The sequence below is a fragment of the Cherax quadricarinatus genome, chromosome 51 (assembly GCF_038502225.1).
Source record: "Cherax quadricarinatus isolate ZL_2023a chromosome 51, ASM3850222v1, whole genome shotgun sequence".
NCBI classification, from domain to species: Eukaryota; Metazoa; Arthropoda; class Malacostraca; order Decapoda; family Parastacidae; genus Cherax; species Cherax quadricarinatus.
The window spans coordinates 17310861-17332796 of NC_091342.1; the positions used below are offsets into that span (position 1 = coordinate 17310861).

The following is a 21936-nucleotide window of genomic DNA, read 5'->3' on the forward strand; positions in this document are numbered from 1 at the left end:
AGACTTACACGCTTCAACCTTTTCTTGCTTTCAGCAACACTCTTATGCCTACTAGGTGCCATGATTGCTTGGCAGATTTAAGATATGGCAATTAAAATAAGTATCTTAAAACACGGCGAGCTCCCAGATGATTGTCCTACACGCTTATGAACCAAACTGACGGCTGGGAGGGTGGGTGTGGGTGGCTCAGGGTGGCAGTAGACCTCCCCCATTGACTCAATGGTGTAGCCCACAACCAATCCCGAGGGTAACAGGCTCAAAATTTTTTCCCCTCCCACAAATTGAACCGTGTTAAATTAATTTTACGAAGTGCTAAATGTGCCGCAATTCTTCAATCGTGCTAATTTTACATCTACTACTCCTTTTTCTTAGAGGAATAAGCCTTGTGCATACATCGAGTGCCACCAAGTTAATCTGTTCTAGGCATACGTTGGGGTCTGTGTTGCTTAGTATATACGTCAAACACGGTAAGACGTATACATACGACCTCGACAGTCAAAGGATTAAACGAGAGAAATGGACTTAAAATGAGCAAATCTAGATGCAAGCAAGGTCATGGAACGGATTAAACTCTTGGTAGACATTCCATTGTACTAGTATAATTGCAGAAGTCACACGAACCTATGTTTAAACAGTACACGAGGATTTGTGATGAGTATCATTGCTCAGTGATGGCACATAACATACAATATCAAGGGTGCTAAACCCATATGGGTCATACAGCACTCAGGAAATTTGAGGTAATTATGTTCCATATAAGAAAAAGGTAGATTAAAAGCACACCTTTCTTACTCCTTAAAATTAGTTATTCATGGGAGAGCACTAAACCCATTGGGGTCAAAGTGCCTGGGGAAATGGAAGGCATTCAGGTTTGATTCAATGAATTGGAGCAATAATCCAGTTCCTTAGATCAAGAACCCATCACTAGCACAAGGAACCTCTAGAGGAGGCTTTAAAATTAATAAAAGTACAAACTGTCAAGGAAGCGAGAGATTAGTAAAGCTCTTTGAATCTGATCACTGCTTAACTCTTGGCAATACAATGAAAACTCAAAATTTAAAACCATCATGAACAAAAATGAATACTTAAAGAAAACAGAACCCACTTTATTAAAAAAAAAATGCTTGCAAATTCAAACATACACAACCTAAATGCAATGCAAAGACTCCTTTGAGGCAGAAAACATAGTACAAAGTTTGAAAAGCATTCTCCAATTGTTGCACAAAATCCAACAATTATAAATTTAACTTTTACTAAAACATTTGCCCTTACATAGCATAAACCCAAAATGCTTCATCCTTTCCCCACAAGATGCATCAGCCATTATAATACTGAAGCCATTCATTTAAGGAGCAATTAAAGTATTACGTACGTATATGGAAATCAGAATTGGGAATGGGACACTAGTTAAGTAATAAATGAAAACCTTGGGAGGGAGAAAAGAATAATGTTCATGAGTATTTGACAGGCTCTGGAATAAAAGTATACAAGATACCTAAAGGTTTGTTAACCTCATGAAGCTTAATGCAAAATTTCAGTATCAATTTTCTTTTCAGTTTTATCCTTTTTTCAAATTCTTTACAATATTCTAGAGAATTTTGGGGGGAAGTATTGTTGAGGATTTTTGCTTTATTGGCTGTTTCTTGGTATCATTTGATAGAAGATAGTAAACTACTGAAAAAAAAATAATTTTGGTTAGTTTCAGGGTTGGAAGCAGCTTGAAACAAGGTTCAAATTAGCAGAAATATTTGATTATTTCTATTTTTCTGAGGACAGGTAAGGCCCCCCCCCCCTACACCCCATGTCTGTTTCATGGGTTTTTAATGTCTTATTCAATTACTGGGATGCCATAAATCATAAATTATTTAAAGTTTTATCATCAGTTTTTGTAATTAATTCAAAATGGCAGGCAAGTGTAATATAGGAGAGGCCTGGGGACATGATTAATAAATAAACATTTTCATGCCTGAAATGTCTACTCATTTTTTCTTTTTAATTTTTTTTTTTTTTTTTTTTTTTTTTTTTGAATTTTATAAAATTGGTCAAATTACCACACTGCACTTTAGAGCATAGTTTTGATAGCTAAATGGCCAGTTTCTTGTGCCCATTTGACAGAAGGCATACCAGTGAAATTGCTAATAATTTGGTTGAATTAAGAAATGAAACTTGACTTAAAATAGGACTCAAATTGTTGAAATCAGTAGAAGCTCTCTCAAGTTACCATATACAAAGAAAAGCTGGGAATGTAAAATTTACCAGAGGGGACCTGCATTCACCAACAGTTTCACAGACTTCTTCCTAGTTGCAGTACATCAGCATTGAAAGTTTTAACTATATCAGACAAAGTTTTCTTAAAATTAAAACTTGGGGAAAGAAATTCATGCCACCTCTTAGAGGTACCCCATCAAGGATACCCAGTAATTCACTAGATTTCCCCCCTCTGAAAAATTCTGTACTCTATACTATACTGCTTATTAATTTTTAACCCTTAAACGGTACAAACGTATATATATGCTCACTCGCGCAGCGCCCCGAATATTTTGGGGAAAAAAAAAAAATAAGTTATAGAAAAGAGCACTTTTTTTTTTTTTTTTTTTTTTTTTTAAGTTTTAGAATAAAAAAAATAGGGTCAGTACTTAGAGATATGAGGCAGAGAAGTTGGCACTGGATGCTCATGTGACAGCAACATGGAGCCCTGCCACTTACAGAAGTGTTGCCGATATACTTTATTTTCTATTTTTTCATATTTTATATAATTTTTATGTTCTGATAATTACAATTTATAGTAGTTCTTGTCATTTCCTAACTAATCTTTGTTCTGACACTAGTATTAGGTACTGAAATTGTCACGAACACATTGACAGGTGGACATTTACACCTGCCTTGGTCATTTACTATTGTCTTGGAATATATACAAAGTATTTATAGGTCCCAGCAATGTTTTGGATATGTGGAAGTATATGATAATAATGAGGGGGAGAAGAATACGTAATAATAATAGGTAATAATGTAAATAAGTTCCCTTGAAGCATGAAAAACAAAGTCCACCCCTGACAGTGACATAAGATAACATCTGATAAGAGCTGATGTTTGATGAGCATACACGAGGGTGGGGGAGAGATCAATAGACCCTAAACTTGGGGTTAACATCAATTTCCTCTTAAAAGAATAATGTTAATATGACATTACATCAGTGAATCCTTGGTGCTTGCCGCACTGTTTGCTCTAGCTGGTGCTCAATTTAACTGGCACTCCCACAAGGTACTAAGTGATCCTAGATTTTTTTAATACTGTGCACACTGATTGTTAAGACCCATTCTATGTTGACCAGGCATCTCAGGCCAATCGTGCCAAATTTGGAGGCAGGAATATTAAAACATATGTTTGGGGCGCTATGCGTAAGAACGCATAGTATATACATTTGGACCATTTAGGGGTTAATAAGGTAGGCACAATATTCATTTCACGTCTTTTTTCATACTCCCAGGGCACTCCTTCCAACATTTATTAATCATTTATGATCTACAGTGTACACAATGATCTCTTGTACATCAGTATGCCCTTATCTTCAACAGCACCTTACAGAAGTGTTTTGCAACTGAAAAACCTTAGTACAAAGTCTCATGTATCAAAATCCCATTTATACTAAAGAGGCTTTGTAACAACCATCTTGGCCATTAGCACACAGGTAGTAAGCTAGCTACCTCATCCTGCCACAAATGCTACATAACACCACAGTCTCTGGTAGATTTTAAGAAACTCAAGATAAGCAAAGGAAGCCCATCAGAGGAAAATCGGCCTGACGACACTGGAGGACATGATAACGACATATAAAATACTGCGCGGAATAGACAAGGTGGACAAAGACGGGATGTTCCAGAGAAGGGACACAGACACAAGAGGTCACAATTGGAAGTTGAAGACTCAGATGAATCAAAGGGATGTTAGGAAGTATTTCTTCAGTCATAGAGTAGTCAGGCCATGGAATAGCCTAGAAAGTGACGTAGTGGAGGCGGGAAACATACATAGTTTTAAGGCGAGGTATGATGGAGCTCATGGGGCAGGGAGAGAGAGGACCTAGTAGCAATCAGCGAAGAGGCGGGGCCAGGAGCTGTGACTCGACCCCTGCAACCACAAATAGGCGAGTACAAATAGGCGAGTAGTGTGGCTTATTTCAACTAGGGCCATTTGATTATTACCCCAGGAGATCCACAACAGTCAGCTAACACCCAAGTACCTGCTGACTGTTGGCAAATAGTCAACAGGGGTAAGAAAATATGCCCATTTTCACTCACGTTGGGTCAAGTCCATCAGGTGAGCTGAAGGCGTAACTACCACTTGAGCCACAAGCACAAGCTGCCAAACTATCTGAGCCAATCAACTCTCCACAGCCTGTAAACATGGGTAGCAATCAGTCCTAAATAGCAGAATATCTAATATAGTAAAAAAAAAAGTTAAAACATTTCCTGCATGCACAAAATATTGTATACATATTACAGCAGTGAAATAATGGGACCTTGGCTGAGCAATGACAAAAATAGGATAATTCTATGGTACATAAAGATAAATTACAAAAAAAAAAAAAGGTAGGGTTTACCCAATACAAGTAATTTCAGGATTTTTTTTTTTTTTTTTTTTTTTTGGGGGGGGGGGGGGGGGGGAAATATGTTTGTGGAAACAGTCAAATAAGAATACATGAGGTCTTTAGACCACCTAAAAATGGGTAATGGAATATGAGAATTTGAGTATCCCTTAATTAACAGGAAGAACTCGAATAGTGACCTGGGTGTGCGACTGAAGAAAAAAAAAAAATATATAAAGATGCAAGAATAAAAAGTCTATTGATAAGACAAAAAGCACAATATGAGGGCAAGAGTGCAGGGTGAAAGCAAGCTAGTGCACAGGCGGGAGATGGAGAGGAAAAACCCTCCTGCTCCACATTCACATACATCATTAGGTATTTATTGATAAAGCCACTGGTTAGCAAAATGTTTGCAAATAAATACCCAGATGTTGCATGTATAATTCCTCATCTTATTTACAGACCATCGATTAAAACCTGCTTATTTAAAACATTTTCTCCACTAAACTACATATTGTCAAATTGCAGCATATTTTCATTTTACACTTAAATTTATATAGTTCTGCTTCTTGGTAGGGAAAAAATTTCAGCATTGCAAGCTGGATAAATGACAGTGTGACCTGATTTTCTGAACGACTTGAATGACCTACTGAGGCATGCCGAGGCCCAGATGGGCCTTGGCATGCCTCTCCACTCGCTCCTTTACAATCAACAAACACCAGCAACCACAATTTAAGGTAAGAATGATATCTGTTGCATTTTTAGCCTTAACCCTTTCACTGTCAGTGCCATAGTACTACTATGGCTTGCAAACCAGTATTGGTACCGTAGTATTATGCCAAAATTCTAGCAGCTTCAAATCCAACAGGAGAAAGCTGGTAGACCTACACGTGAGAATGGGTCTGCATGGTCAGTGTGCACAGTATAGAAAAAATCCTGCAGCAAGCAGTGCATAATGAGAAGAAAAAAATTTACCATGTTTTTGGTTTAAGATGCTAAATTTAAGGTGTATTTCTGTATGGCATTTATGGCTGAATTCTTGTTTTCTTGGTCTCATTTGATAGAAAGATATATTACAGAAATAAAGATGATTTTTATTGGTTTCACAATGAAAAGTACTTTGAAATCGAGTTCTAAGTAGCGGAAATGTTCAATTTTTGCCGATGTTCAAGAGTACACAAATGATATCACCATCCAATACGTGTCCAACTGGCCCATCTAATATGCAGTCACGAATGGGTTGACGTTATTTATACAATTATTACAATAATGTAGTAGTCTGCATAACAATAAATCTAATTTTTTTTTTTTGTGAATAAAAATCCAAAATGGAAAGCAAGAGGGACCTGGAAACATGACTAATGGACAGAAAATTATTTTAGCACCAGGAATGTGAAATTGCCCAAATTGCCAATTTCTGACCATTTTATTGTGTAGCTGTAATTGGTTAATGGGTGGTTTCTTTCTTGTACTCGGTCGATAGAACAAATGGAGTTCTAGTGAAACAGCTACAAGTTTGGTCGACTGGAATAATGGAATTGGCTGAAAATAGGGTTCAGTGGGTGAGATTGCTGATGCATATTATGCCGCCGAGACCGCTAACTTCGCAAGATTGTACTTCCACAAGTTTTCCATCAAATTTCCTACTTTTGGCGTCATTACCATCAGGAAAAGATGTCATAATTTTTTTTTTTTTTTTTTTTTTTTTGAAAATTCATCGACACACAGCAAGTTTGTGAGCAGGGGTCTCAACGGTGAAGGGGTTAAGCAACAGAAAATACACATTGTAACTATAATTAACAATTGCATTATTTTTAATATTGTAAGATTTGGAGAGAGAGAGAGAAAAAAAAAAAAAGAAGTTTGGTTTTTTGGGGGGTCCCAGGAATGTAACCCTATTTTTCTCACAAGTTCAGTTCCTTTAACACTGATTCGTCTAACACTGCATTTTCAAGAACTTAACTATCACCCTAATCGAAGGTCTGCTGTACATCATTAGGTACTACCATTTTCCTGGGCTATCCCTGGCTAATATTTCAATATGGAAGGAAAAAAAAACTTGCAAGGATATGTAAAAATATGAACTCAAGTGTCAAAAGTAAGTTTTGGTAGTTTAATATCTTTATTATGCACCCCATACCCATCCTGTGGGTGGTACTCAAAAGATTACAAAGGTACATAATGGGTCCAGGGACTGGACCCCAAAGTTATGATAGCTGAACTAGTTACAAAGGTAATGAACTCCAGGTAGATCTGGTCACAATCATGGCAAGTTACAAAGGTAATGAATCAGCCTCACTCCTATACATGTACAGTACATGGTTACAGTCATGAACAAATTACAAAGTAATGAACCACTGATACGTCCACACCTGGTCACAATTGTAATATTAAGTGGGTCATTCACCCACACTAGCTCGCGCACATACACACACGAGGGCGCACGCACAGACATATCCACGAGTTCCCTTGCCAGTTTGTACCAGTCCGTTTGCCAGACATTTTACTCTAGTCCCCTTGCCAGTCATTGTTCCCCAGTCCCCCTTGCCAGTCACTGTACCCGTCCCTTTGCCAGTCATTGTACCCTAGTCCCCATTCCATTAAGTGGGTCATACACCCACACAAGCGCGCACAGACATATGCACACAAGCGTACAGATATATACGCACGCGCACGCACGCACACACACGCGCACGCACGCACACACACACACACACACACACACACACACACACACACACACAAAAGTAAGTGATAGAGGCAATGACAAAAGTGATATGAAGAGTATCAGGATGAGAACTGCACTGATTTTCCATCTTCACTGGGCTCAAAAAAACAGCCAGAATGAAGGAAATTAGTGCAAACGTGGTATCCCATGCAGAGGATGTGGCAAGGTGTACAGGAAGGTCCAGCTTATACAGCAGGTTAGGTTCTGGGCTGCTGTAAAGTGAAACTGCTTTTACTCTCTCTCCAAATGCATACAAAAGCCTGGTAACATGTTTACACTATCACGATATTAAGTGAGCAATGGAGCTAGGTCAAAAAAAAAAAAAAAAAAACTGCATATCCAGTATACACATTTACCTTAAAATATTTTTTGTTCTTAACTTATAGGGAGTGGTTGAATATATTTACTGTACGAAGTCAATACAGCCTCTCCTCAATTAGCGACATTCATTTACCGACGTCTCAGACTTACGACAGGCTCTAACCAGTATGCATACCTAAATAATATACATTAGAGCTGATTTCCTCTTTTCTGTTTATTATAATATACAGTAAAAAAATTTATTTCTTTGCAAGATCACACAGACTATGAAATTACAATAATGAGTTGCAGTGCAAAGAACCACTATCATGCCTAGGTATTACGGGCAGAATTTAATGGCTTACAGAATACTTAATACTAAAGAAATTGATCCTAATTTAATTTGTACATCTTTTTATTTATACTAGACAGTAATTTACTCTAATTACAATAGTTTCAATAATATTGAAAAATGTTATGGGAATATAACATTGCGAGTTGTTGATGGTAGTTTACAGTATGTGAATGCTACATTTGGGTTTAAGACAGTATTGTTTTGGGTAGGTATTTATACTATTTATTTATTTAGTAATTTGAGCATACATACAGAGGTACAAAAAATACAGGTAAGAGCAGCATGCCAAAGCCACTTGTATGCATAGCATTACGGGCTGGCTTAAAATTAACTTAAGATTAACTAAGCAATGATGTAATCAGTGATAAAACATTATTGTAAACATAACAATAAAGCACAAATGAGTATTACAAAGACAGGTCATATGGTTGCATGTATTGCTGTACATTCAGTCGAATGGAGTATTCTGTTAGGTAGTGTATTTAAAAAATAAAGTTAGATTGGGTCTTAGGTTCAACATTTATGTGATATAATTGTGAGAAACATTTAAGATATACAATTTATAAGGTTCAGTTATTCAGTATTTATTTGGTTTTGGGTGAGTAAGTGATCTTTGAGAAGAGACTTGAATTTATAAACAGGTAGTGTTTCTTTTATATTTACAGGTAATGAATTCCAGATTTTAGGGCCTTTTATGTGCATTGAGTTTTTGCATAGCATGAGATGGACACGAGGAACATCAAAGAGTGATCTGTGCCTTGTGTTATGGTCATGTGTTCTGTTGAGGTTGGCAAGGAGATGTTTGAGGGAAGGGTTAATATCAGAGTTAAGTGTTCTATGTATGTAATAGGTGCAGTAATAAGTATGGATGTTTTGTATGGTGAGTAGGTTTAGTGTTTTGAATATTGGTGGAGTGTGCTGCCTGTAGTGGGAATTTGTTATCATTCTGACTGCAGCCTTTTGTTGGGTAATTAGTGGTCTGAGATGGTTAATTGTTGTTGAGCCCCATGCACAAATTTCATAGATGAGATAGGGGTAAATAAGAGTGATATAGGGCCAGGAGGGTTGACTGTGGAACATAGTACCGTATCTTCGATAGTATGCCTACGGTCTTGGAAATTTTCTTAGAAATTTGTTGTATATGTGTATGAAATTTGAGTCTATTATCAAGGTGGATTCCTAAGAATTTTCCCTCTGTTAGCTTTGTGATAGGTGATCCGTTTATCATTATGTTAAGAGGGACATCTGTAGCTCTGTTACCAAACTGAATGAAGTAGGTTTTGTCAACGTTTAGTGTAAGTTTGTTAGTCCTCATCCAGGTAGATATTTTCTGTAATTCGGTATTTACAGTATTGGCTAGCGTGACTGGGCTCGGGTGAGAAAAGTCGTATGTAGTGTCATCTGCAAATAGTGTGGGTTTGAGTAATTGCGAAGCATTTGGTAGGTCATTTATGTATAGGAGAAAGAGAAGAGGGCCAAGGACACTTCCCTGTGGGACACCAACTGTAATTGGTTGTGCGGAAGAGTTTGCCCCATTTGCGTACACATATTGGCTTCTGTTGCTGAGGTATGACTTGAGGTAGTTGAGGGAGTGCCCTCTTATACCATAGTGTGACAATTTTATGTGGAGCAAGTCATGGTCAACTGTATCAAAAGCTTTACGTAAGTCAATGAAGATCCCCAGTGGGACTTCTTTTTTCTCTATTGCAGTGTATATATGTTCTAGCATGTGTATAATAGCATCATTAGTATTTTTATTAGGCCTGAATCCAAATTGGCAGGGGTTGAGTATGTTTTGGGAGATTAGGTAGGAGTAGATTCGTTTATGAATTAATTTTTCGAAGATTTTTGAGAGAGGGTGTAAGTTGGATATTGGCCTATAGTTATTCAACTCTGTTTGGTCTCCTCCTTTATGGATCAGGGTGACCCTTGCTATTTTGAGAACTGTAGGGAAGGTGGAGGATTCAATGGATTTGTTAAAGAGTGTTGCAATGATTGGTGATAGTACTTGTGACACTTTTTTGTATATAAAGGGTGGTAAGGTATTTAAATCTCCTGCCTTGTTTTTTAGTGTGTTGATAATAAGGGAGACTTCGTATGGGTTAGTCGGAGCTAGGAACAGTGTGTTCGGGTAGTTGCCAGTAAGGTAGTCATTTGGTGGGGTATCTGAGCTTGGGATTTTATTGGCAAGGTTTTGTCCTATAGTGGAGAAGAAATCATTGAGTCTGTTTGCTGTTTCTGTTGGTGGGAGTTGGGGTTCATCTGATTTTGCTAATTTTATTTCGCTATTTTGTGATATCTTTTTTGTTCCCAGAATTTCTGATAGGGTTTTCCAGGTCTTTTTTATATCACCTCATAAGTTGGATAATCTGTTCTCATAATACAATTTTTTTGCCCTTCTTATCAGGCTGGTTAGGATTGACGAGTAACGTTTTGTTTGGTCTCTGGTTATGTGACCCATTCTGTACTGTTTTTCATATCAGGGTTTTGTATTTATGGATTTGAGAATGCTGGGTGTTAGCCAGGGACTGTTCAGTCTCTTAGCTGTCATCTGCTTAGTTTTTTTAAGGGCAGTGCTTGTTATAGAGGTATTGGGTCTTTTAGAAAATTATTAATACATTCGTCAATATCTGTATAGATTTCTAGCTAAGTGTGCCAGTCAATGTTTGTTACTGCTGTTGTGAAGTTATTAATGGCTGCCTCATTGTGAAGTCTGAAGGTGACTTTAGTAGTGTCTTGGGGTATTTTACCAAGAGTTGTTATGAGGAGAGTAGGGTAGTGGTCTGTGGTATTATCTGTAATTATGCCTGATTTTAAAGGGGATATGGTGTTGGTCCAGATGTGGTCAAGTAGGGAAACACTAGTCTCTGTAACTCTTGTAGGTTTTGTTACTGTTGGTAGCAACATGCAGTTACTCATTGTGTTTGTGAATTCAGTAACGTGTGGGTCCTGGTCTTGCAGGAGATTTATATTGAAGTCACCTGAGAGTAGCAAGTGATCTTTGTTTATGCGTGCATCAGTTATCATACTTCCTAGGTTTTGACTAAATTGGCTAATGTTTGACTGTGGAACTCTGTAGATGTTTATCAATGTGAGAGGTTTTTGTAGGTATTTGAATTTGAATTTACCTATTATATATTCCCCATGTTCATCCCTTGTGCAAGTATTAGTGATACATTCTAGTTGGTCTGAGTAGTATATAGCTGTGCCACCCTCTTGTTGATCTGGCCTACAGTTGTGTATGGCTGTGTAACCAGGAATGGCATAGACATCTATAGTATCAGGCTTTAGCCAGGTTTCAGTTAGTGTAATGGACATATTGGCATGCAAGGAATTTAGTAATGCTATGAGGTCATTGTAATGCTTGCTTAAAGATCTGATATTGTAGTTAAAGACAGTTATGTTGTTGTTGGCTCTGAGGAGTGCCTTTGATTGTTCTGCTGTGTAGTAATTACAGTAACCATTTGATTCATTTAAGTCATTAAATAAGAGGTTGGTATCAGGATCAATGCTTGTAATCATAAGATTTGTAGTGAATCTATAGTTAGAATTAAGTATAAAACAAAGTAAATAGTCTAAAGCTAAAAAATAGCACCTGAATTATTTAACAAATGTAAAAATAATGAGCTAAGGTAGTTTTTTTTTTTTTTTTTAAAGCTAAAATAAAGGAGACTATATAAAAGGGACTAAAATAATTTGTGGTGAACAAATAAAGTGATGACCAAATAATGGAGCTTGGGAATATGATAGTAGGTAGTACTTTAAAGGTAATTCTTTAAAGTTAGAATTAGGGAAAACAATATAAAGGGGACTAATATAAGTTGTGGTGAACAATAAAGTGGTAATCAAATAAATGAGTTTTGGAATATAATGGCAAAATAGTGAACTTATTACACTTTAGCACCTGAGAATAGCACCTTGATTATTTTAACAATTGTGAATATATGAACTAGGGTAGTTATATAAAGCTAAAATAAAGGAGAAAATATATAAGTGACTAAAATTAAGTAATGGTAAACAAAGTTAAATGGACAGATAGTCACTATGAAATAATATTGGTTTAGGAGTAAGATCTGATTTGTAATATTAAATAAGCTGAGCAGTTTATTGCACAATAAAAAGTAAAAAAATATGAGGTAGTTGGTACTAGCTAGCAAAAGATAGTTTTGGGACTTGCAAAAAAGTAATTGGAATATACACTAATTGCACACACAATAAAAAGTGACTAAAAAAAACAAGTAGTGGTAAACAAAATTAAATGGACAGGTAAGAACAATGAATAATATTAATTTGGAGTAAGATTTGACTTGTAACATAAAATTATGAGCAATTAATAGCAGTAAGAAAGAAGTATAAAGTACTGGAGGTAGTTGGCATAAGCTAGTGATGAAAAATAAAAAAATAATATTGCACAATATAATAGTAACGTACACTATATGCACCACACGTATATATGTATTAAGGGCACTTATCTAATGTTACAGAAATGTCAGCTTTTCTAAGGAAGGTAGAGAAATCATGTTCATTTGAGATAGTATATTGTCCTGTTGATGTTTTCCTTACTAGTATTTTCCCATCTCGCGTGAAACACTGATGTATTTTGTTTTCCTGTTTAAGTTTTCTCAGCCTGAACAGAAGGTTTTGACGTTTTCTTGTTAGACACATTTATGTACACTCCATTTTTCATTGTAATTGCTGATTTAATTAGGTCCTTTCTTTTATCGTATGAATGAAGTCGGATCATTATACTGTGTTTACTTCCTGGTTTTCCTAGCAAACGTGTTTTTGATTTCATTGTTTTGCACGATGACTTGTACGTGGTTCTGTATTATCCTGATAGCAGTTTCTCTGCACTGGGTTATGTCACTAGGAATGTGTGGACTGTTTATTATGACTGCATCAGACAACTTATCTTGTTCAGTTTTGTCGTCTTGGAAATCAAGGTATTCATTTAGTCGAGTGTGCATGTTCTAATTCCAGTCCTTGATTGCTTCTTCAACCTTCATATTTATTGTTGTTATTTGTTCAGTGTGACTGGCTATAGCTGCTTTCAGTGTATTTTCTGTGTCAACACTTCCCGATGCAATCTTCTCTTCAAGGTTTTGGATCTTGTTCTCGAGGTTGGTTATCTTGGATTCTCGTCGCTCGAGTGTTGCTTTGATATCTTTGATTTCGTTTTCTAGAGCAACGATGTAGTCCTTGATATTGTCAGGAATAATCATACCTGAGTTATCATGGGTGAATCCTTTGAAGGGAGTGGAGTTGGAGGGAGAGTCAGCCATGTTTGTTGTTATTGTTCCCTGGGTGGCGGTGGTGAGGGGGGTTGATGATACACCGGCATCCTGCTGGGTAGACAAGTTGAGTTCTAGGGTCCTTGCTGTTATTCTTTTATTACTGATGTTGTTTCTTCTGCGATATCCTTTCATAATATCACTGAAGTAGATACTGTGTAGCAATGGAGAAGGCTTGTTTTCTCGGAGCTTGGGTTAAGTGGTTGTCTGGCAGCGGAGGCAGTGTTTGGGTTAGCAGGGCTGTCTTCCTTAGATCTTCTAATATTGTCAAAATTTGGGTTACATTCTTAGTATTCTTGGGTCATTTTGTGGTCTACGTGGGTTCATGTAGTCGTACTTTCACTTAGGCCATCACAAGTTTTGATGAGCGATGTTTTTTGAGGAAGAAGAGCTGGTAGGATGCCACTGCTGCCGTTGGAGTATTGATAATGTATTAATAATGTATGAACTTTGGGCATCTAGATTTGAAGTTTTAAGATTTAGATAATTGGGAGGTTTTTGCTAAACTTAAATATGTATTAAGTAATGAGTAGTTTGGGGTGAGTAGGTGGCTTTTCAAAAATAACTTAAACTGGTGTTCAGACCTTGTTACTTTAGTATTTACTGGTAATGAATTCCAAATTTTGGAGCCCTTTATTTGCATAGTTTTTACACAGTGAGATATGGACATGAGGTACATCAAAAAGAGATCCATGTCTCGTGTTGTGGTGGTGTGTCCTGTTAAGTTTGGCGAGAAGTTGGAGCGGAGGGTTTATGTTTGAGGGTATATATATGTAGCAGGCACATGAGTAAGTATGGATGTTTTTAATGATGAGCAGTTTTAGACTTTTGAATATTGGTGGAGTATGCTGTCGGGAGTGGGAATTTGTCTTCAATCTGACTGCAGCCTTTTGCTGAGTTATTAGTGGTCTTAGGTGATTTAATGTTGATCCCCATACACAAATTCCATATGTGAGATAAGGGTAGATGCATGAATGATACAGTGCAAGGAGAGCTGATTGAGGAACATAGTACCATATCTTTGATAGTATGCCTAAAGTCTTAGAGATTTTCTTAGAAATTTGTGTGTCTGGAATTTGAGGCTACTGTCAAGGTGGATTCCTAGGAATTTTCCCTCCAAGTCTTGTGATGGGTGATCCGTTTAGCGTTATGTCAAGTGGAACATTTGCAGCTCTGTTTCTAAACACTACTGTATAAACATTTAAGAACATAAGAAGGAACACTGCAGCAGGCTTACTGGCCCATGCAAGGCAGGTCCAAGTCTCCTACTGGTTTAAGCCAATGCCCCCAACCTAGTCAGGTCACATTCACTTAAGGAGCACGGTATCTGACCTAATATCACAAGCTAGCAAGGTCCAACTCAAAGGTGACATTAAAACAATATCAAAGATGGTCAACACAAACCCACTACCATTACAGTATGCTCCTCACTTAGGAATGTAATTCCATCGTTAAGTGAGGAGAGGCTGTATTTGGAGAATGGGTGTAACTGAAAACTGTTGCATAGTGGAAATGCTGTAAAGCAGGGGCCCTCTTGTACATGGGCAAGACAGCCAAAGTATAAACCAGTGAACACAAACATGTGCAGCAAAGAATTTTAATAATCCAAGGGTACCTGATAAAATGGAAAGAAATTAGACTGGTTTCAAAGGAAAATAATTTGAGGAAGCAATTATTATAATCAAAACAAAGTGCTAAACCTACTAGGGTCATACAGCACTGCAGGGCAGGGGGCTCTGCTATATGAAGGAACCATTAGGGTGGAGAGAACAGGGGTCGAGATATAAAGGGGCTGTGAAGAGTTAAAGGAAGTATCAAAGTTTGAGTAGTAAATCAGTTGCTGTCAAAAAGTCAACAAGGGAGTCTTGACTCAAAGGTGGATCTATCAGCAAGGAGGGAAAATAAAGTAAGGGTGTTAGAGCAGTGCCGATGTCGGAGGGAAATTCTGTGTGCTCAATGGCAGACCTGACAGTTCAATAGGATATGGCAAACCAAAACTGGAACCTGACAATTCTCGAGTGGAATAGGGCACCTTTCCACGAGCAAGACGAGTGTGGTCGGTACAAAAGATGGGAGAGCGTAGTCTTCCAACCTCGGTATCGATGACAAGATGGCCAGAAATCGAAGATTGGTTTGACAATGTAATTGGTTGTGCGTCATCAGACCAACGTTGTTGCCAACGGTTGCGAAGGTGGTTAGAGATTACAGCAAAATTGTCTGAATGGAACACCTATATGAAACGGAGGTCATGTACTGACCACCGCACAGCAGTGTCTACCTGTTCATTGCCCTGAACATCAACATGACCAGGGAGCCAACAAAAAAAAAAAAGTGTTTTTGCTGGAAATGCGGTGTAACCAATGTTGTATATGAAGAACCAGGGGATGACGTGAATCAAATTTTTAAATAGCTTGCAAAGCACTAAAGGAGTCAAACTACAAATGGCAAGATAGGCAGATGCAATATGGATAATTGCTACAAGTTGCATACAATTCAGCTGTAAAAATGCTAGCAGTCCAATAAAAGCTCTTGCACTACACTATCTGGAAACACTGCTGCAAACCTGACACCATTAAAGGATTTAGAACCATCAGTATACACTGCAACACGAGAATGAGACCAAAGTGATTAAGAAAAAGACAAGCTGTAGGTATTTGGGCCTTCATGCATGGCAGCGGGAAAGAAGACACGAACTGTTGAAACCTCTGAAGGGGAAAGGGAAAAGTTAGTGGAGTAAATGCGCGATGAACAAACAGACCTCTACTAACTTCTGATACTATCCTGTGTGTGGAAGGATTGCAAAAGTCACGAGCACAGACAAAATAGTGGCAATGAGCATCACAGCAATCATTCAAGGATAGAATATTCGCCTCTGTATATAGGCTCTCAACAGGAGAGAGTGAAAAGCACCTAGACAAATGATCCCATCCATCATCAGGGATTACAAGTGCAGAAAGAGCTGCAGGAGGGGCCGCTGAACATATCTGGTTGCCATAATCTAGTTTCGATAAGATTAGCGCTGAATGCAGTCGAAGGAGAGTTCGACAATCAGTCCTTTCCCCCTTCCTGAAAGATGAGAGAGGGTTTTAAGGAGATTCAGCTGGCTATGACAAGTTGCCTTCAGGGAGGTAATGTTAAGTTTCCAGGCTAATCGATGGTCAAACAATGTCGAGAAACCCGACTATTACGTTCAATTCAATTCAAGTTTATTCTCTATAAGGGTTACAATGTGGGGTTTACAGGTTTTGGGTAATGTGTGGTTTACATGTTATAAAATACTAATTACAGAGGAGGCCACTATGACACCTAGCATGGCTAGGCATTTTGGACAGACTTAGATTAATTCTTAACATTAAATCCTTACAGATTATGGTATTAAGGCTAAGTGACTACATCATAATTTGTGAGTTTAGCAATGTGAATGCTTTTGTTTTGGCACAATACAAAGTGTCTATATTGGAGTATCATAGGCAAACTTATGACTAGTTAGGATTTATTATTTTAAGATTAAGATTAGCATTTCTGGGTTTATAGTCAGTGGGCAAGTAATTGTGAACCACCAGGTGGTTATCATGGAGTTAGTTGTTGGGGTGTATCAGGGAGATAAGATGTTTCCTAACTGTAGTTTTGAAAGTGATGAATGTGTGTGCAGTTCGAGTTTTCAAGTAGGGTGTTCCAGATTTTAGGTCCTTTGAAATACATTGAATTTTTGTAAAGGTATAGTCGAACACGGGGAATGTCAGATGTTTGTGTCTGGTGTTATGCCTGTGGATCCTGTCACAACTATCAAGAAAGTATTTTAGGTCAAGGTTAATATTGGAATTTAAGGTCCTGTAGATATAGATTGCACAGTAGTAACTGTGTGGATGTTCTGAACAGGGAGAAAGTTTAGATCTATGAAGAGTGGGGAGGGGGGTGTTGCCAGGGAAGGGATTTAGTGATTATTCTTACTGCGGCTTTTTGTTGGGTTATTATTGGCTTTAGGTGTGTTGCTGCAGTTGAACCCCAAGCACAGATAGCATAGGTGAGGTATGGATATACAAGTGAATGGTATAGTGCGAGAAGGGCAGTTTGCGGCACGTAGTATCGTATCTTGGAGATGATCCCCACCGTTTTGGATACTTTTTTTGTTATGTGTTGGATATGGGTGCTGAAATTTAGGTTGTCGAGGTATAGGCCAAGGAATTTGCCCTCATTATGTCTGGCAATTAGAGTGTTGTTGATCTTAATGTCAAGTTGTGCAACACCTGCTCTGTTACCAAACATAATATAGTAGGTTTTGCCAGTGTTAAGTGTAAGTTTATTGGCTGTCATCCAAGTCGATATTTTGAGCATCTCCTCATTAACAATGGTATTGAGGGTGGCAAGATTAGTGTGGGAGATGACAAGTCATGTCGTCAGCAAAGAGAATGGGTTTCAGGTGTTGGGATACGTTTGGAAGATCACTGATGTAAATGAGGAAGAGCAGGGGTCCAAGGACACTTCCCTGCGGAACTCCAGTATCAAGTGGCCGTATTGATTAGGCTGTGTCTTTAACCCTTTCAGGGTCCAAGGCCAAAATCTGAAGTCACGCACCAGTGTCCAAGAAATTTTGAAAAAAAAAAAAAATTATTTTTTCTTACAGAATTAAAGAGCATATTTTTGTGAAGGTAATAAAACAAAAAAAATTAGAATCTGATCATTACTTACCGAGATACAGTGCCAAGAAGTTTATAGAAAATGATGTGGTGGCGGCAACATCAACGAATTCCACATACGCGTATTATATTATTTTGTTGTTTTAGTTGTTTTTTCTTTTCTTTTCCAATTTTTTTCTATTCCTACTAACATTTGGGGCCTGAGAGACCAATACTGTATATAATTGATATATATATACTCACTGTATTGAACACAATAACTGCACTAAAGTTATTATCATATTATTGTTTACCACTGTTGTTTATTACAATAAACATGCACAAATATTGTATAATACTAATGTTGTATCATATATTTACATATTTACAATCACTGGACATGGTTTTAGAACTGCACAGAGGCACCTTACATTCCTCACACATAAACCGAGTGTCTGAGTCTTTGTTGCCGTCGTTTTGTTTGTGCACAGACAATGCATCTCTTCTGAGCAAATTTCTTTTGAGTTGAAGGAAGCTGTATTATGAAATGATCACCTTCTCTCCTCAAACGCTTGGGTATATTGTGATGAATTCGAGGACCATGTTGTATTGCAGGTGTTGTTACCTGGTACTTCATTATGAGTTGTCTGACAACAGACAAACAAAATTCACCATACGGTGGTCTGTTACCAGTCTTTATTTGGTACATATTATATGCATTCAGCATTGAAATGTCCATGAGATGGAAGAAAAGTTTCATGTACCACTTGTAACTCTTACGAACACAGTCAACAAAACCAATCTGCATGTCACACTTGTCAACCAAGCGCATGTTTTGTGTATAATCAATCACTGACACTGGTTTTCGAATACGTTCATTAGTCACTCGATCAACTTTGCCACTGTCTTGCATTTCATTACGGTGAATGGTTGTCAACAATGCGACATCTCGTTTGTCATGCCACCGTAATGCCATGATGTCATTGGCAGTAAACACCTGCACGTCATCACCACGAACACCTGCGTTGAGCCTGGGCATATTTTTATGATTAGAACGCACTGTGCCACACACATCTGTCTTGTTCACTCGCATGAAATCACTGAGTAATGGGCTTGTGTACCAGTTATCGGTATATAATGTATGGCCCTTACCAAGATAAGGTGCCATCATGTTTCTCACTACGTCACCTGAGATACCCAATAACATCTTGGTATCTTTCAATGTTTTACTACCTGTGTATACAACAATATCCAACACCAGGCCACTGTCACAATCACAGAGTACAAACAATTTTATACCAAAGCGGTTCCTCTTGCTCGGTATATACTGCTTGAATGACAGTCTACCTTTGAACAAAATCAAAGACTCGTCAATTACAAGATTCTTGAATGGATAAAAGTATATCCTGAACTTTTGTTTGAGATACATGAAAACATTTCTAATCTTGTATAACCTGTCACTTCTGTCAGGCCTGGTTTTGTCAGAGAAGTGCAACATACGTAAGAGTAAGATAAACCTGTTCACTGGTATTATTTCACTGAAGGATGGGGTACAAATTAGCCGATCTGTGGACCAGTATGCTTTTATATTATGCTTATAGACGTGAGGCATAAGCATTATTGTTGCAAAAAGCAAATACATTTCTGCAACAGTCATCTCTTTCCACCTGTGTAGTTTTGACTGTGGTGATAAGATCGTATTTGCCATGGTGTACTGAAAATACTTATTACTTTCCCTGGCAATAATTTCCATCAATGGCTGGTCAAAGAATAATTCAAAGAATTCCAGTTCATTGGCCGTGGTTCCAAGGGGACAGGTAGGTAGAATTCCACTTTGAGATTCATCAAAGTGGTGAGGGCTGGGAACAAAATTGGGATTTTGCTGCCAATCCCAGATACGGTTTGCTGGTGGATACTGGACATCATAGGTTGGTTGTACGGGTGGTTGTGGTTGTGGCGGGCTGGTGGGTGACGCTCCGCTTTGTCCTTGAACTGACGAGTCAGCAGCGTGGGTCCCCGCGTGGCACAGTGAGTCACGCATGGCGGTGCCACTACCACCACCAGCACCACTAACACCATCCACTGATGCCTGTGGCCCATCCATGCCAAGTGTAGCCACATCATCCTCACTATCACTACCTAAAACGGGTGTAGGGCCACGGGATGTACTCCGTCCCCTGGGCACAGCATAGGGTACACTACCCAAGCGCATGCGGCGGCGAACATACCGACGCTTCACTGGTGAATATGTTTCCTCACTATCACTACTCGAATGATCGTCGAGCGCAATAAAATCACAATCCACGTCAGAATCATCGTCATTACTGAAGTCAGAGGCCTGGCCACGGGAAAATATTAGTTTTCTCTTACGTTTAGGAACACCCGACCGTGAGTCACGAGTGCCCACACCAGAGGTAGAAGGTCGAGGATCGTTGGGGTTTTCTGCACTATTATCGATATCCTGGTCATTATTTTCGGTCACTAACTTATCAAAGCCATAGAATTCGTCTTCATTTCCACTTCCATCAGTGTCAGAACTATCAGACAGGAAGAGGAGAGTCCCAATTTTCCGGGGAGTGAGAGATGACTTGCGACGAGGCATGGTGAACAAGGGTGAATGAGCCGGCGTTCCCACAATGCTATGCAGGCGCCTAGATTTTTTGTTTACGGCGCACACCCACGGCGCAGACCCATTCTCTCACATGTAGGCCTATGAGCGCTTTCGCGCTAAATTTGACGGCGCTAGAATTTTGGCGTAGATCTACAGTTTGGACACTCACCGAATAGCCGTAGATCTACGGGACGGACCCTGAAAGGGTTAATGGTGACATACTGATGCCTATTAAAAAGGTAGGATTTAAAATATGCAAGCGCATAGCCTCTTATACCATAGTGGTCAAGTTTGTGGAGTAGGATGCCGTGGTCTACTGTGTCAAACGCTTTTCTTGGGTCAATAAAAATTCCTAGCGGATATTCCTTATTTTCCAATGCTGTGTAAAGCAGGTCTAGCATTTTTATAATTGCATCATTAGTGCTTTTATTTTTCCTGAATCCAAATTGGCAGGGGTTGAGTATGTTTTGTGACATTATAAATGAATATAGTCTCCTGTGCACGAGTTTCTCGAAGATTTTGGAAAGCAATGGTAAGTTTGATATTGGCCTATAGTTGTTTACATCTGTAGGGTCACCACCTTTATGTATTGGTGTAACCCTTGCTGTCTTGAGTAGTGTCGGGAAAGTGCTAGTTTCTATTGACTTTAAAAAATAATGTAATAGCATGCGAAAGGACATGGGCCGCTCGCTTGTACAATAATGGTGGGACATGAGACAGATTCCCAGAGTTATTTTTAAGTGACTATGATCGCGGTGACTTCCGTGGGCTCAATTGGTACAAGATAGAAGGAATTTGGGAAATTCCCATCTAGGTAGTCCCCGGCATGGGCATTGGTACGTGGGATTTTACTGGCGAGATTAGATCCTATGTTTGAGAAGAAGTCGTTTATCTTGTTAGCTGTATCAGTGGGATGCAGTGGTGTTTCATAAGGTTTAGTTAGAACAATATTCTTGGTTTTTTTCAGTTTGTGGGTCCCCAGAATCTGGGAAAGTGTTTTCCAGGTCTTTTTTATATTTCCTCTTGTGTCAGTGAATCTGCTGGAGTAGTACAGTTGTTTGGTTTTCTTTATTAATTTGGTGAGAACTGCTGAATATTGTTTAAGAATATCTGTGTGTATTAAGCCCTGTCTATATTGCTTTTCATATTGGTGTTTCTTATCAATGGATTTCAGAATACTGCTGGTTAGCCATGGGCAACCAAGCCGTTTATTCGTGATCAGTTTCGTTTTTATAGGACAATGTTTGTTATATAGTCTAAGTATTTTGTTAAGAGAAATGTCTGTCCAATAGTCAATACCATTGGCATTGGAGAATTCTGTAGGCCAGTCAACAGTCTCTAGGTCTGCTGTGAAATTCCTTATTGAGGCCTTGTCATGGAGTCTAAATGAAACTTTGTTGTATTCGAGTGGTGGCTTACTAATGTTTGTTAAGAGGGAGGATGGGTAGTGGTC

The 21936-nt window shown here is 38.4% G+C and overlaps 1 long non-coding RNA gene across 1 annotated transcript in view; it reads right to left on the reverse strand.

The window, feature by feature from the left end:
- Positions 1–1092: 1092 nt before the first annotated feature.
- Positions 1093–21936, reverse strand: part of LOC128694733 (uncharacterized) — a 31480-nt gene continuing 10636 nt past the window's right edge. Inside the window, exons 2-3 of the long non-coding RNA XR_008407892.2 lie at positions 4296–4392; positions 1093–1674 (exon numbers count right to left, since the gene is read on the reverse strand). This is a non-coding gene — a long non-coding RNA (uncharacterized lncRNA). The remainder of the gene's footprint in view (positions 1675–4295; positions 4393–21936) is intronic.